Source organism: Maniola hyperantus, chromosome 1 (genome assembly GCF_902806685.2).
Source record: "Maniola hyperantus chromosome 1, iAphHyp1.2, whole genome shotgun sequence".
NCBI classification, from domain to species: Eukaryota; Metazoa; Arthropoda; class Insecta; order Lepidoptera; family Nymphalidae; genus Maniola; species Maniola hyperantus.
In genome coordinates this window covers 9,483,834-9,496,326 of record NC_048536.1, presented here as the reverse complement: position 1 = coordinate 9,496,326, position 12,493 = coordinate 9,483,834, and the positions used below count along the sequence as shown (strand labels likewise).

General features: G+C 35.9%; 1 protein-coding gene and 1 long non-coding RNA gene across 9 annotated transcripts in view; both read right to left on the bottom strand.

The window, feature by feature from the left end:
• tai (taiman) overlaps positions 1 to 12,493 on the bottom strand; it is a 79,317-nt gene that overhangs the window by 41,177 nt on the left and 25,647 nt on the right. The gene's annotated exons all lie outside the window — the stretch shown is intronic.
• Positions 2,595 to 3,228, bottom strand: LOC138403028 (uncharacterized). Its single transcript, XR_011237333.1, has 2 exons — positions 2,988 to 3,228; positions 2,595 to 2,747 (listed from the first exon to the last, which is right to left on the bottom strand). It is a non-coding gene; the product is annotated as an uncharacterized lncRNA (long non-coding RNA).

Genomic DNA, 12,493 nt, shown 5'->3' with positions numbered 1-12,493 from the left:
TTTAACTTGTGAATTTTCCATAATTTGAAAAAAAAAATTATGATTAATTTTGAATTTAAAAAGTCACCCATTTACTTTGGAGACCATTTACATCAAAACCCCTATTAAGGTTAGGTTTTTTTAATTATTTCTAAAGTGGTAAGTCCATAAAAGTTTTGAAAATACTTAGATGCCATGAGCGCCCTTATTTTTTAATTTTTTTTCAAGTCTTGCAGTTCTGTAACTACTGCGCTTGAACAATAATTTTGAATTTTCGATAAAATTTTAGTCATGTTTCATAATGCCTAGGTAAACTGTAATTTTTAGGCAATAGTTGAGTTTATAGTTACTAATTACCACGAAAAAAATGACCAAAAACGGTCCACAGTAAGAGAAAAAAAATAAAAACAACTGACTGATAAAAATTATGAAAAAATCATTTAAAAATTCATATCTCCTAAACTACTAAAAATCGCTGAACATACATTAAATTTTTCTTTTAGACGTCACATCCCCGGCCAACCTGTATATTTGTAATCCGGCTTTGTTTTCGTCACACAAGCGAATTTTTCGTAAATTTTTATTATAATATTGTGTATTTGCATACAATATGTAGCCATGATTTTCATACATTTTTTCATATTTTTTTTTGCAAAACATTCTTTTGAGGGTAGCTGCAAAACGGAACCGAATTTTGATCTGCCTTAACATAAAATATTTAAACTTATTGTAGATTATTGTTTCTTGTTAGATACAATATAATGTGTAGGTATTTTCAAGATTTTCTATAGGTCAAAAAACTAAGTGATTTTTGAAGAAAAGTAGCACATTTTGTCAAGAATATAAATAGGTAGAAACTATGGAACCGGTAGGGTCTAGTTTCGACCCTCTAATTGTAAAATCTTTCGAGGTTATTTTTATCATAGTGCTCATAATTATTAATTGGGGTGTTCGCTACCAAGAAAAGCCTGCGGCTTCACCCGCGTGGATTTAAGTTCCGATTTAAATCCCGTGGGAACTTTTGATTTTCCAGGACAAAAAGTAGCCTATCCGCAGTAGCCGGTCCCCGAGATTCAAGATATATCTCAGTGCCAAATTTCGTAAAAACATTTAAACTCATGATTCTTTAAAAATTCCGTGGAATCACCACGATATAAGAATGCAATTCCTTACAGCATCAGGGCTGAGGAGTTGAGTTCAAAGTCTTTATTTGGTTGGTGCCTCCAATATCAATTTACAACCGACAGTTTCTAAATTCCATCAATTTTTGTGGTCAGGTCCCGTACAGCATCAGGATTGAGGATTTAGAATCTGATCTAGTTTATTATATATATAGGTATGTATTTTTCTTTCCTATAATGAAAAAAGAACCCTGCCCATAGTTTTCTTACAGATCACTGTTGTTCGACTCTACTCATACGCAGATCTATAAAACAACGATAAAATTATATCACGATAAAATTACCTACTTGGGATTTATTTACAAGATTAGTTTTAGTGTCATCGTATAGTTAGTTGAAGAGTTTTCTCCAAATCTACAGACCTCTATAAACTTTGTTTTATAAAAGTTCATAAAAATTAACCTAATTAGGTTACTTACTTAATAAATAATTAGGTGACTAAGTAGTCATTTTGTCTGTAAGTACAATGTAGATACTTTATTTGTAAGTAGGTAGGTACTACCTACCTAAAGCTTAATGAGACAAGACAGGAAGAACATTTACTTTAATTGGCGCGATATGTAAAATACCTACCTATTTGGCAAGTCTCATTAATAAGATAGAAGGTATTATTTTGGATAGTGCTTAAAACGTGATAGGTACGTAACTATGATAGGTTAGTAGATGAAAACAAATTACTAACTGACTGCTATAATTTCATCAAATTATTGTCCTATTCGTTATAACTACCTTTACCAATGATATTAGAAGAAAAATAGGTAGATAGGTTACTTATATCAAATTCGATGTTTATTAATGGCACGCTGCGTCAGCGCCGAAAGACTCAACACACATAAACGCATAGATAGTATTTTAACCTCACACAACAGAGAGTAAAGGACGGTGAACTGATAACCTCAGCTTCAGTTGCGCACGAAAAAGAGACGGTTATATTTTGCACTACCTCGTCCTGCACAGAAGAGTGGAAGAAGGACGGATATATGCCTAATAATGCGAGCGTAAAAGAGACGGGACGAGACGGTAAACTAGAAACTCCAAAGAAAAAAAAACAGTAAAGTCTTTTCGGCTAATGCCGATTTATGCCTACACTGTAGTTGTATAGTAAAATAAAAACCTTATACTGTGGTATTTAATATATTACGAACTAGCTTTTTCCCGCGGTTCCGCTCGTTTTTAGGGTTCCGTGCCCAAGGGGTGCCAACGGGACCCTATTACTAAGCCTCCGCTGTCTGTACGTCCATCTGTCAGCGGGCTGTATCTCGTAAGCCGTAATAGGTAGACAGTTGAAATTTTCACAGAATGTATTTCTATTGCCGCTATAATAAAAATAATAAAAATTAAATTAAATTAAATAAAGGGGGCTCCCATACATGGAAAAGAAGTCGAAATAAAATTACTAAATTTTACGCGGACGAAGCCGCGGGAAGGTAGGTAAAGGAATAAAATGTGAAATGAAAATATTTTTTATTTTTGAAAATATTTACTATTACACAATCTACATACCCATAGCCAAAATTCCCTCATTGTATGAAGAGACCCAGCAGTGGACCGTAAAAAGATGTTAGACCATAGTTAATTTATCCTTCCCTAAAACAGGAAATATGCACACTATTTGAATTGTCAATACTCAGAAGAGACCTATCTGTTTATTTTATATTCTTTGATCGGAAACTTTAAAATACGTACAACGATAACTTGATACGTACTTATGGCATGTGACATAAGGTACAAATTGCAATGAGTTGCATTTTACACGAACGTGCACGAGTTTGTTATTGTTAAATAAGTGAAAAATACGAATTATATAAAAGAAATAGTTTTACTTACGAATGAAATGTGATTCCTTGACTTTTGGAAACCTTGCTTGTGTAGTTTGTGCGGAATCTCATCACACACGACGGCATTTTCGGTTGTTTTGGGAGACGAAAACAAAATACACATTACTATCAACGACGTCATCGATAGCGCGACGCCAGCGGGCGACTGAGCTCAGGTTTGCTAATTAGCTTAGTTTTAACGTGCCACTTGCGGTCCGCGTATAACGTATCTACCTATTTTCTTCTAATATCATTGACCTTTACCTATTAAGGAGTTATGACTTGTGAGTCATTGTTATTTAAAAGTCAACTATTTGCTGATTCTCTTTGTTTTGCATAATGGTTAGTTAAAATAAGCATAAAGTAATCAATAAGTTTGCAATAATTAAGGAGCAGCTATTAAGAAATTCGTCGACGATACCCAGGCCGACTGCCAAGGTACAGAATAACTTAATGCGAAAAAGGGATAGATATACAAAAGACGCCTATCGAGGAGCCCCACAACGCAACCTCACTGAGACGGGCGACCGCGCAACCTTGAAATAATAATGCTCGGAATAACAACGCGTCATAAGACTGACCAAAAATAATAATAATAACAGCCCAATAGCTCAAAAATTACCATAAAATTTAAATCGTGAGAACAAGATTCCCTGACCAATCAATCCACTAATCAATCAATATACCTACCTACCTACTAGATAAAAATCTAAATAATAGAACCTCGCTCTACTAAAAACTGCAAACAGAACATTTTCAATCTACCTACTCTGCTTTCAAAGCTTACCTTTTATCCCAAAATTACCAAAACTACCACATAGTAACGTTAAGTTTTATCTAAACTAAAAGTTATTCTGTGCTTTTATTAACCGACTTCAAAAAAGGAGGAGGTTCTCAACTCGTCGGAATCTTTTTTTTCTTGTTCCCTTTAAAGTTGAAGGCTACAAACGCCCCTTCGTTATGATTCAGGTGTAGGTATACCTACTTATTCATATCGGAAGTAATTCGGTTTTTATGTTGCGCAATTTTGTCAGTCCCCATCAAATTATTATCGCAAGCAAGCATAACCTCGAGCTTGTTTAAATTTTAGAAATAAACGAGTAAAAAGGCCTCAAATTAAAGTTCAGGATTCACTCAGCAGGCGATTTAGAGAGCTATACTTGGAGTTTCTCTACGTGTTCAAATCAGAATTGAGGAGATGGACGGGACACCGAGTTCGTTAAAACGATAGATGTTGAGGCCCCAAGGTGCTTTAATGGAGACCTCGCACTGGAAAGCGCAACGTTGGAAGACCCCTTACTAGGTGAACAGACGACATCAAATGAGTCGCAAAGAACCGCTGGATCCAGGCGGCACAAGATCATGGCGTGTGGAAATCCCTACAAGAGACCTATGCCTAGCAGTGGACGTCTATTGGTTGATAATAAGGATGGTGATAAAACGAGTAAATCATTATTTCTGCGATTTATTAACTTTGAATAAGCTAAGTAGTTACAAGTAGCTACGTTCATGTGGTATCTTTACTTCAAGTTAAAATCAGTGAAAGTTGATAAGAAATGAAAACGTTACGCGAAGCTATCAGTTTCATTTATTGCACAATAGCTATTCGTCATCCATTACGCTATATTCTTTGCAGTGAACTTTTATTGACTAGGTAGGTAGCTCAATATTACTTATTCAAATCTTATCTTAGCTTTGTGAATTCTTCAAAGAGAATAAACAATTTCATACATTAGCAGAAATAAATCTCTATATATAAAAATACCGGCCAAGTGCGAGTCAGGCTCGCGCAACGAGGGTTCCGTAATACAGTCGTATTTTTTCGACATTTTGCACGATAATTCAAAAACTATGATGCATAAAATAAATAAAAATCTGTTTTAGAATGCACAGGTGAAGACCTTTCATATGATACCCCACTTGATACTTCGAAAAGTGAAAATACTAATTATTAGTTCATGACCACAATTTTTTTTTGTGATGTAACCACAAATTCACGTTTTTCAGATTTTCCCCGAATTTCTGCTACCAAACCTACCTACCTGCCAAATTTCATGATTCTAGGTCAACGGGAAGTATCAATAGTTTCTTGACAGACCGACAGACAGACAGACAACAAAGTGATCCTATAAGGATTCCGTTTTTCTTTTGAGGTACGGAACCCTAAAAACAGGAACCTTATAGGATCATTTCGTTGTCCGTCTGTCTGTCCGTCTAGTCTGTCAAGAATACCTATACGGTATTTCCCGTTGACCTAGAATCATGAAATTCGGTAGGTAGGTGGGTAGGGGTGACCCCTAAGCACTTTGGACGAAAATGGTACAATAGGCTACTTGACTCATATCTAATTTCGTCCAATAAATGATTATTTATTATAGTATTTTGCTTAAGACAACGAAATATATCAATAACAATTATTAAAAACGCAGGATGGATATATAAATCCAATTTAAAATAATACAGTTTTTATTTTTATTTGAAACGCAGAAAACGCTGTCAGCCATGATGTGACGTCATTCAATATGTAAACAAAGAAATGTCATCCCTATGTCACGCGTGGACTAACGTAGTATCCATACATATAAAATTTAAAGTCCTGACTGACTAACTTATATATCAACGCACAGACTTAACATCTAAACAGCTGGTCCTAGATACATGAAATTTGGTGGGTGTGTTCTTTGTAGGTAAAGAGAAGGTATCCACTAGGAAAGGATTTTTTGAAATTCCACTCCTGAGTGAGTTAAATGGGGGTTTGAAATTTAAAGTCCACGCGGGCGAAGTCACGAGCATAAGCTAGTTTTTATATATTTCTAAAAACTCATAGTAAACGTAAAATATTATCGTTTTCTCTTTATAAATTGAATAACTTATTAAGTAAGACTTACAACAAAGTGATCTTTGCAAAAATAAATTTGGGTTGAAGTCGTTAGTGATATAGGATCCCTTTAAGCCAGTCTTCGCTTGTTACGTATATTTATTTCACTGGGCACTCTAATCTTCAACTTTCCTGTGGTCTTTATCGATGCGTTTTTACATTCTCGGATGATACAATAATGATAATTACTATATTTTTCAAGTAAACTAGTATAGAAGTCATGTTTATTAAACTTTGGGAGGTTATGCTGTTGTATACAAATGCATGACGTCAGAGCACAGATAATCTATCGACCAAACATGGCCGACAGTGTTTTCACCTGTCTAAGAAAAATATATTTTTAAATTAAAGTTTTACGGTTTTTAGGGCGCAAAAAATATAGTGTTAATTTTTTTGATCTAATAGGACAAATATTAACCATTTAAGACCTACTTAAAAAAAGTGTCAACTAGCCTATTTTGAAGAAAATACGGATTTGACACTTACTTTAAATATTTTCCAGTCCAACTTTTTGATTTCTATGTAGCGGAAATCCCGATCACTTAATAATTATGACCATTAAAATAAGAAAAAAGGGACTTTTTTCTACACATTCTTAGCCTTTTTAGGGTTCCGTAGTAAATACCGTAGGGAACCCCTATAGTTTCGCCATGTCCGTCCGTCCGTCCTCGGTTAATCTCAGAGACAATTAGTGCTAGAAATCTGTAATTTGGCATGGGGATACATATTAATCACGCCGACAAAGTGGTGAAATAAAATTGTGATAAATTTTTTTTTTTTTTTTGGTTAGCTCCTTTACATGTGGGGATGATTTTTTTTGGCTGCCCCATAGTGTGGAGTATCGTTGAATAGGTCTTTTAAAAATAATGTGGGTGTGGGAACATCATTTTTCGATTTCTAGATCCGTTTGTAAAATATAATGTTTTAAAGTGATAATTTTTATTAGTCAAGTGGTGTGTGTCTCCCCCCGCGAAAAATTCACAGCAGTAGTATATATAATATATATATAATCAATTTTAAAGGAAAACTATCATGGCTAAGTAGAATTCACAGGTTAAGGAGTTATACCTGTTTTTCGAGGTTAATTATTGTACGTAGATATTATGAGATGCATATTAATGTCTATTATAATTTTATTCTATCTATTGTATTTGTGATTGATCGTAATTATCCTAGGTCAGCTATAATAATTGTGACTACGGAACCCTACACTGCGCGTGGTCTGCCACGCACTTGGCCGGTTTTTTCTACATATTCTTAGCTATCTAATAATCTACAATAACTTGAAAATTAGCTAAAAAACTTTTTAAGTTTCAAGCCAAGCCCAAGAAAGAATCCCTTGCTTCTGAAATTCTAAACTTTGCCAATACATCTTTATCAGGAAAGTTGGTACTTAACTATAATGTCATACAGTAATAATTCTATAATACGCAAGGCATCCATTGTACCCACGCAAAAAACTAGTTTTATAAGTAGGTACCTATTATAGAAAAAGAAACTATATTGTAGTAAAATAGACAGTCAGAATTCATTTCAAATGAGTCTGCATGATTCCGGTAACATTTCCGGATTTAAGATAAAATCCCTACACTATTGTTATATATATTTTAATAAATGAGCATTTTGTGTGAAATATCAACACTATTGTTATATATTTAAATATATAAAAGGAAAAGGTGACTGACTGACTGATCTATAAACGCACAGCTCAAACTACTGGACGGATCGTTCTGTTGTTCTGTCTGTCTGTTGGCATACAGATAGCCATTATGACGTAGACATCCGCTAAGAAAGGATTTTTGAAAATTCAACTCCTAAGGGGGTGAAATAGAGGTTTGAAATTTGCATAGTCCACGTGGACGAAGTCGCGAGCATAAGCATGTAGCATTATGTGTGAGGTAGTTCTGTTGAATGCAAAAGAGGAAGCGTTTGGGGTTGTACTACCTACCTAATGTACAGAAATTTGATGGAACGTTATTGATAAATGAAGACACTTAAAATGGAGAACTCTACAGTTTTTGGGGGTGACTTTAAGCTTCAGCGGGGCCGAGCGTTCATAATATAGAGAAACTAGCTGCAGGCAAACTCAAACCTCAAAAGTTACTGTTAAGTTTGCTGTCAGGAAAAGACAATTTACCGATGTTAAAAATGATATAAGCGTCTACTTTGCTTACTTTCACAGTGTTTATTTACAACTAGCTGATGCCCGCGGCTTCGTCCGCGTGGAAACTCATTGGTTTTCCGGCATAAAAGTAGCCTATGTCATTCTCCAATCTCCGCTATCCATGCAAAATAATTACATCGATCCGTTGCACCTCTCACGCCTATCGAAGTCTCTACCCGCCTTCTCCACTCCCGTCTCGCTGGCAAGTAACACCCTACCGATGTCAAAGCCCAATGCAAATAGGAATGTTAGTTGGATTTGGAACCAAGCGGCATTGCGTCCGTTTAGTCGTTCCTTTTTATAGTAAGCCAGTTTTTAAATCACCACGATTTAGGAACGCAATTCCTTACAGCATCAGGGTTGAGGAGTTGGGCCCTCGAGTTCAACGATAGTCTTTACTTCGTAGGTACCTCTAATACCAATTTATAACCGACCGTTTCTAAATCCCATAAGTTAAGGTGATCAGGTCCCCTGCAGCATCAGGATTGAGTTGGAATCCAATTTTTTTATGGAACAATGTTGCGAAGTTTCTCTATCAATTTAAAAAGAAACTACGAAAATTGTTCAGTAATCTCGGAGATTTTTTAAAAGTCGGTTAAAAAGTAGCCTATGTTACTCCCTGGTTACTTCTCTACTTGTCTGTGAAAGTCCCGTCACAATAGGTTCAGCCGTTCCGAAGATTAGCCTGTTCAAACAGATAGACAGACAAAATTTTTAAAAACGTGTGATTCAGTTATGGTACAGTTCAAATAACCATAATATGAGCTTAATATGAGGTAGTTATTTCGAAATGACAGACAGACAATTCAATTTTATTAATTACTATAGATTGATGAATTTTTTACATTCAGCTGTCCAATGCCCACGAGATAGTGCAAAAGTTGTTAAATGTATAATACATAATATTGTGACATAATAACATCCTGAGTTTTGAAAACCGTAACTGCTTAATTTCTAGCAGTGTCTTCTCAGTAGAATCTGGTAATACCACAGAACAATAAGCTAAGCTGATTCGTCCGTGGCTAATGCCTACCAAACGAGCTTGTGGGTGGTAGAGGTCTGACGTACACTAAGCGCCACAAGTTAGCCTACATGAAATAAAGAAGACAAAACACAAGAAAGGTCGAAGAAATTACGGTTGAGCTTTCCGGCCAAGTATAAAACCAGTAGGTTTTGTCTTCTGAATGGTGCCAATATGATGCCCTAATGAATTCAACATCCTTGATTTATTCGAAACTAGCGACCCGCCCCGGCTTCGCACGGGTAGCTTATTACAATTTTCGTAGAGATCTCAAATTAAAAAAAACGGCCAAGTGCGAGTCAGGCTCGCATAACGACGGCTCCGTAGTCCGTACTACAGTCGTATTTTTTCGACATTTTTCACGATAATTGAAAAACTATGATGCATAGAAATAAATAAAAACCTGTTTTAGAATGCACAGGCGAAGCCCTTTCATATGATACCCCACTTGATATAGTTATCTTACTTCGAAAATTGAAAATACTAATTTTTATTTTATGACTACAATTTAATTTTTTTTGTGTGATGTCACCACAAATTCACGATTTTCAGATTTTTTCCCTAATGTCTGCTATAAAACCTACCTACCTGCCAAATTTCATGATTCTAGGTCAACGGGAAGTACCCTGTAGGTTAAAAAAAAAAGGAAAAGGTGACTGACTAACTGATCTATCATCAACGCTCAGCTCTAAATACTGGACGGTTTGGGCTGAAAGTTGGCATGCAGATAGCTATTATGACGCAGGTATCCGCTAAGAAAGGCTTTTTGAAAATTCCACCATCCCTAAGATTGTGAAATAGGTTTGAAATTTTTGTAATCCACGCGAACGTAGTTGCGAGCATAAGCTAGTAAGTAATGTTAGAATTCGATTAGATATTTGATAAGCTGTCTGTTGTGGTCTGCAAACAGGGTTTTCCTTCTTTGCTATTCGCTAAAGATTATCCGATCTTGTGCCATTGGCAATTATTTATTGGAAGATAGGGTAGATACATTGAAAAGCGTAAAATAAACAGTCTTTAAAGCCAAAATTGTAACTTTCAAAATGTTACTAAGTACTTAACAGATTATTTATCATTAGACAACTACTTAAGTTTCCATTAATAAATAAATAAGTATAATGATGAATACAATCACTACCCATATTATACTTAATGCGAAAGTGTGTGTTTGTTAGTTTATAGGTTTGTCCTTCAATCACGTCGCATCGGAGGAACAGACTTGGAGTGACATAGGCTACTTTTATCTTGGAAAGTCAGGGTTGCCACGGGATTTTCAAGAAACTAAATCCACGCGAACGAAGTCGCTGGCATCAGCTATTACAATATAAGTTAAAACGTATTTATTTTTAAATTATACTTAATAGCTATTAGCTATAACTTATATGGTTTATGCCATCACCTTGACTTTCAATGTATACCTATATAGGCTAGTGTGTAAGATTGAATAATAATTTACATTCTATACATAATGATAATGAAGAAATACGAACGCACGGTAGCGTAAAAAGTGATCAAGCAGCCACTTTCCGTGCTTATACTGCAGAACTGCCAATAAGACGTAGTTTTACCAAGGTTTCACTTACCGAGCCATATCGACTGGTCATTTAAAGAGCAAATTATAAGCAAAAACCAAATCCATACTAATATTAAAATTGCAAAAGTGTGTCTGACTGTCTGTCTGCTAGATTTTGGCGTTTGGTAAGTCGCAGCCATCATTTATTTACACTAAAATTATAAAAAGAAGAATGATTTGTTTGTTTGTAATCGCTCTGAAACTACAGAACCAATTTTAATAATTCATTGACTATTAAAAAGCCACTTTATCCAGAATACCATTTTGTAAGGAAAGCTGGGCTGGGCAGCATTTGGCAAACTTCGTCGAGTCTTTTCATCGCCCATACCTCAGTACCTCCATAAAGACAAAAGACTTTATCAGTGCATGCTACTAGTAATGAAGAGGCTAGTCTGTCGACTTTAAGTGAGCTACGAGTACTATAATAAAAGACATATAATATTATTATGCTCGAAATTTCTTTGAGGTATAAAGTTCGAAACGAAATGATTAGCCAAAGAACTTAAGTGACCGACAGCTTCCAAGGCTAGGGCGTTGAAGTGGGCTGGTCATGTGTCGGAGGACTGATGGGTGTTAGACTTAGTAGTAGAAAGGTCCTCGAGTGAAGACGTCTTAGTAAACGGAGCGTACGGCGCTCCTCAAAAAGGTAGGCCGACGATATCCGGAGAGTGGCTGACATTGATTGGATGCGAAAAGCAAAAGATAGAGCACGTTGGCGCTACTTAAAAGAGAGCTATGTCCAACAGCGGGAGGATATTGGCTGAAGTGAATATTGTTGTTGCAAACTTTAAAAAAATTAAGTAGGTACATATTAATCGATGCTTCAAATCAAAAACATTTAAGTTTCTCTGCTATTCGTATGTACCTACTTGTAAACATTCCTAGTTATCAAAGTTCTAATACCTATATACCTATATCAAATGAAATTGTTAGGGTGTCACACGAAGATCATACAAATAAGATAATAAATGTACCTATCTGAGAAAATTACAATAACTTACAATAACCAAGAAACTATTTATTACTAGATACCTATTATACTTATCTTCTATATGTATAGAAGGAGAAGCTGACTGACTGACTGACTGATCTATCAACGCACAGCTCAAACAACTGGACGGATCGGGCTGAAATTTGGCATACAGCTACTACTATGACGTAGGCATCCGCTAAGAAAGGATTTTTTAAAATTCAACCCCTAACAAGGTGAAATAGGGGTTTGAAATTTGTGTAGTCCACGCGGATGAAGTCGCGAGCATAAGCTAGTTGAAACATAATGATGCAAACAAGGCAACGCGCAACGTTCGGTAATCCGGAATATCCTTTCTTAGTAGTACGCGACAGGTCGAGATGGCAATCGAGCAGGCAACACCCCGCACACCCGTACAGCCCCCGCGCTAACCCAGTGCGGACGAGCACGTGTATGCGGGGCGTCCCCCCTCCTCATACCACGATTGCCATCTCAACCTGTAGCGCACACGCAAAATATAAAGTTTCTAGGCCTAGCAAGTAGCAATTAGAGCTGAACGTTGATATCAGTTCAGTTGAGTTCAGCTCAAACTATATATATATACCCTTCAAGCAAGTGCCTACTACAACCGTACAAAGTTTCAACTAAATCGGATGAAAAATGCACGAACATATTATTAGGTATAAGGTAACGAACTTTATACATTAGAAAAATATATAGACAGATTAGGTACTTGTGGATTCACGTAAATCAGTACCCTTATTATAAATGCGAAAGTGTGTTTGTTTGTTGGTTTGTCCTTCAATCACGTCGCAACGGAGCAACAGATCGATGAGATTTTTTGCATGGGTATTGGTATAGTTTAAGATCTGGAGAGTGACATAAGCTACTTTTTATCCCGGAAAATCAA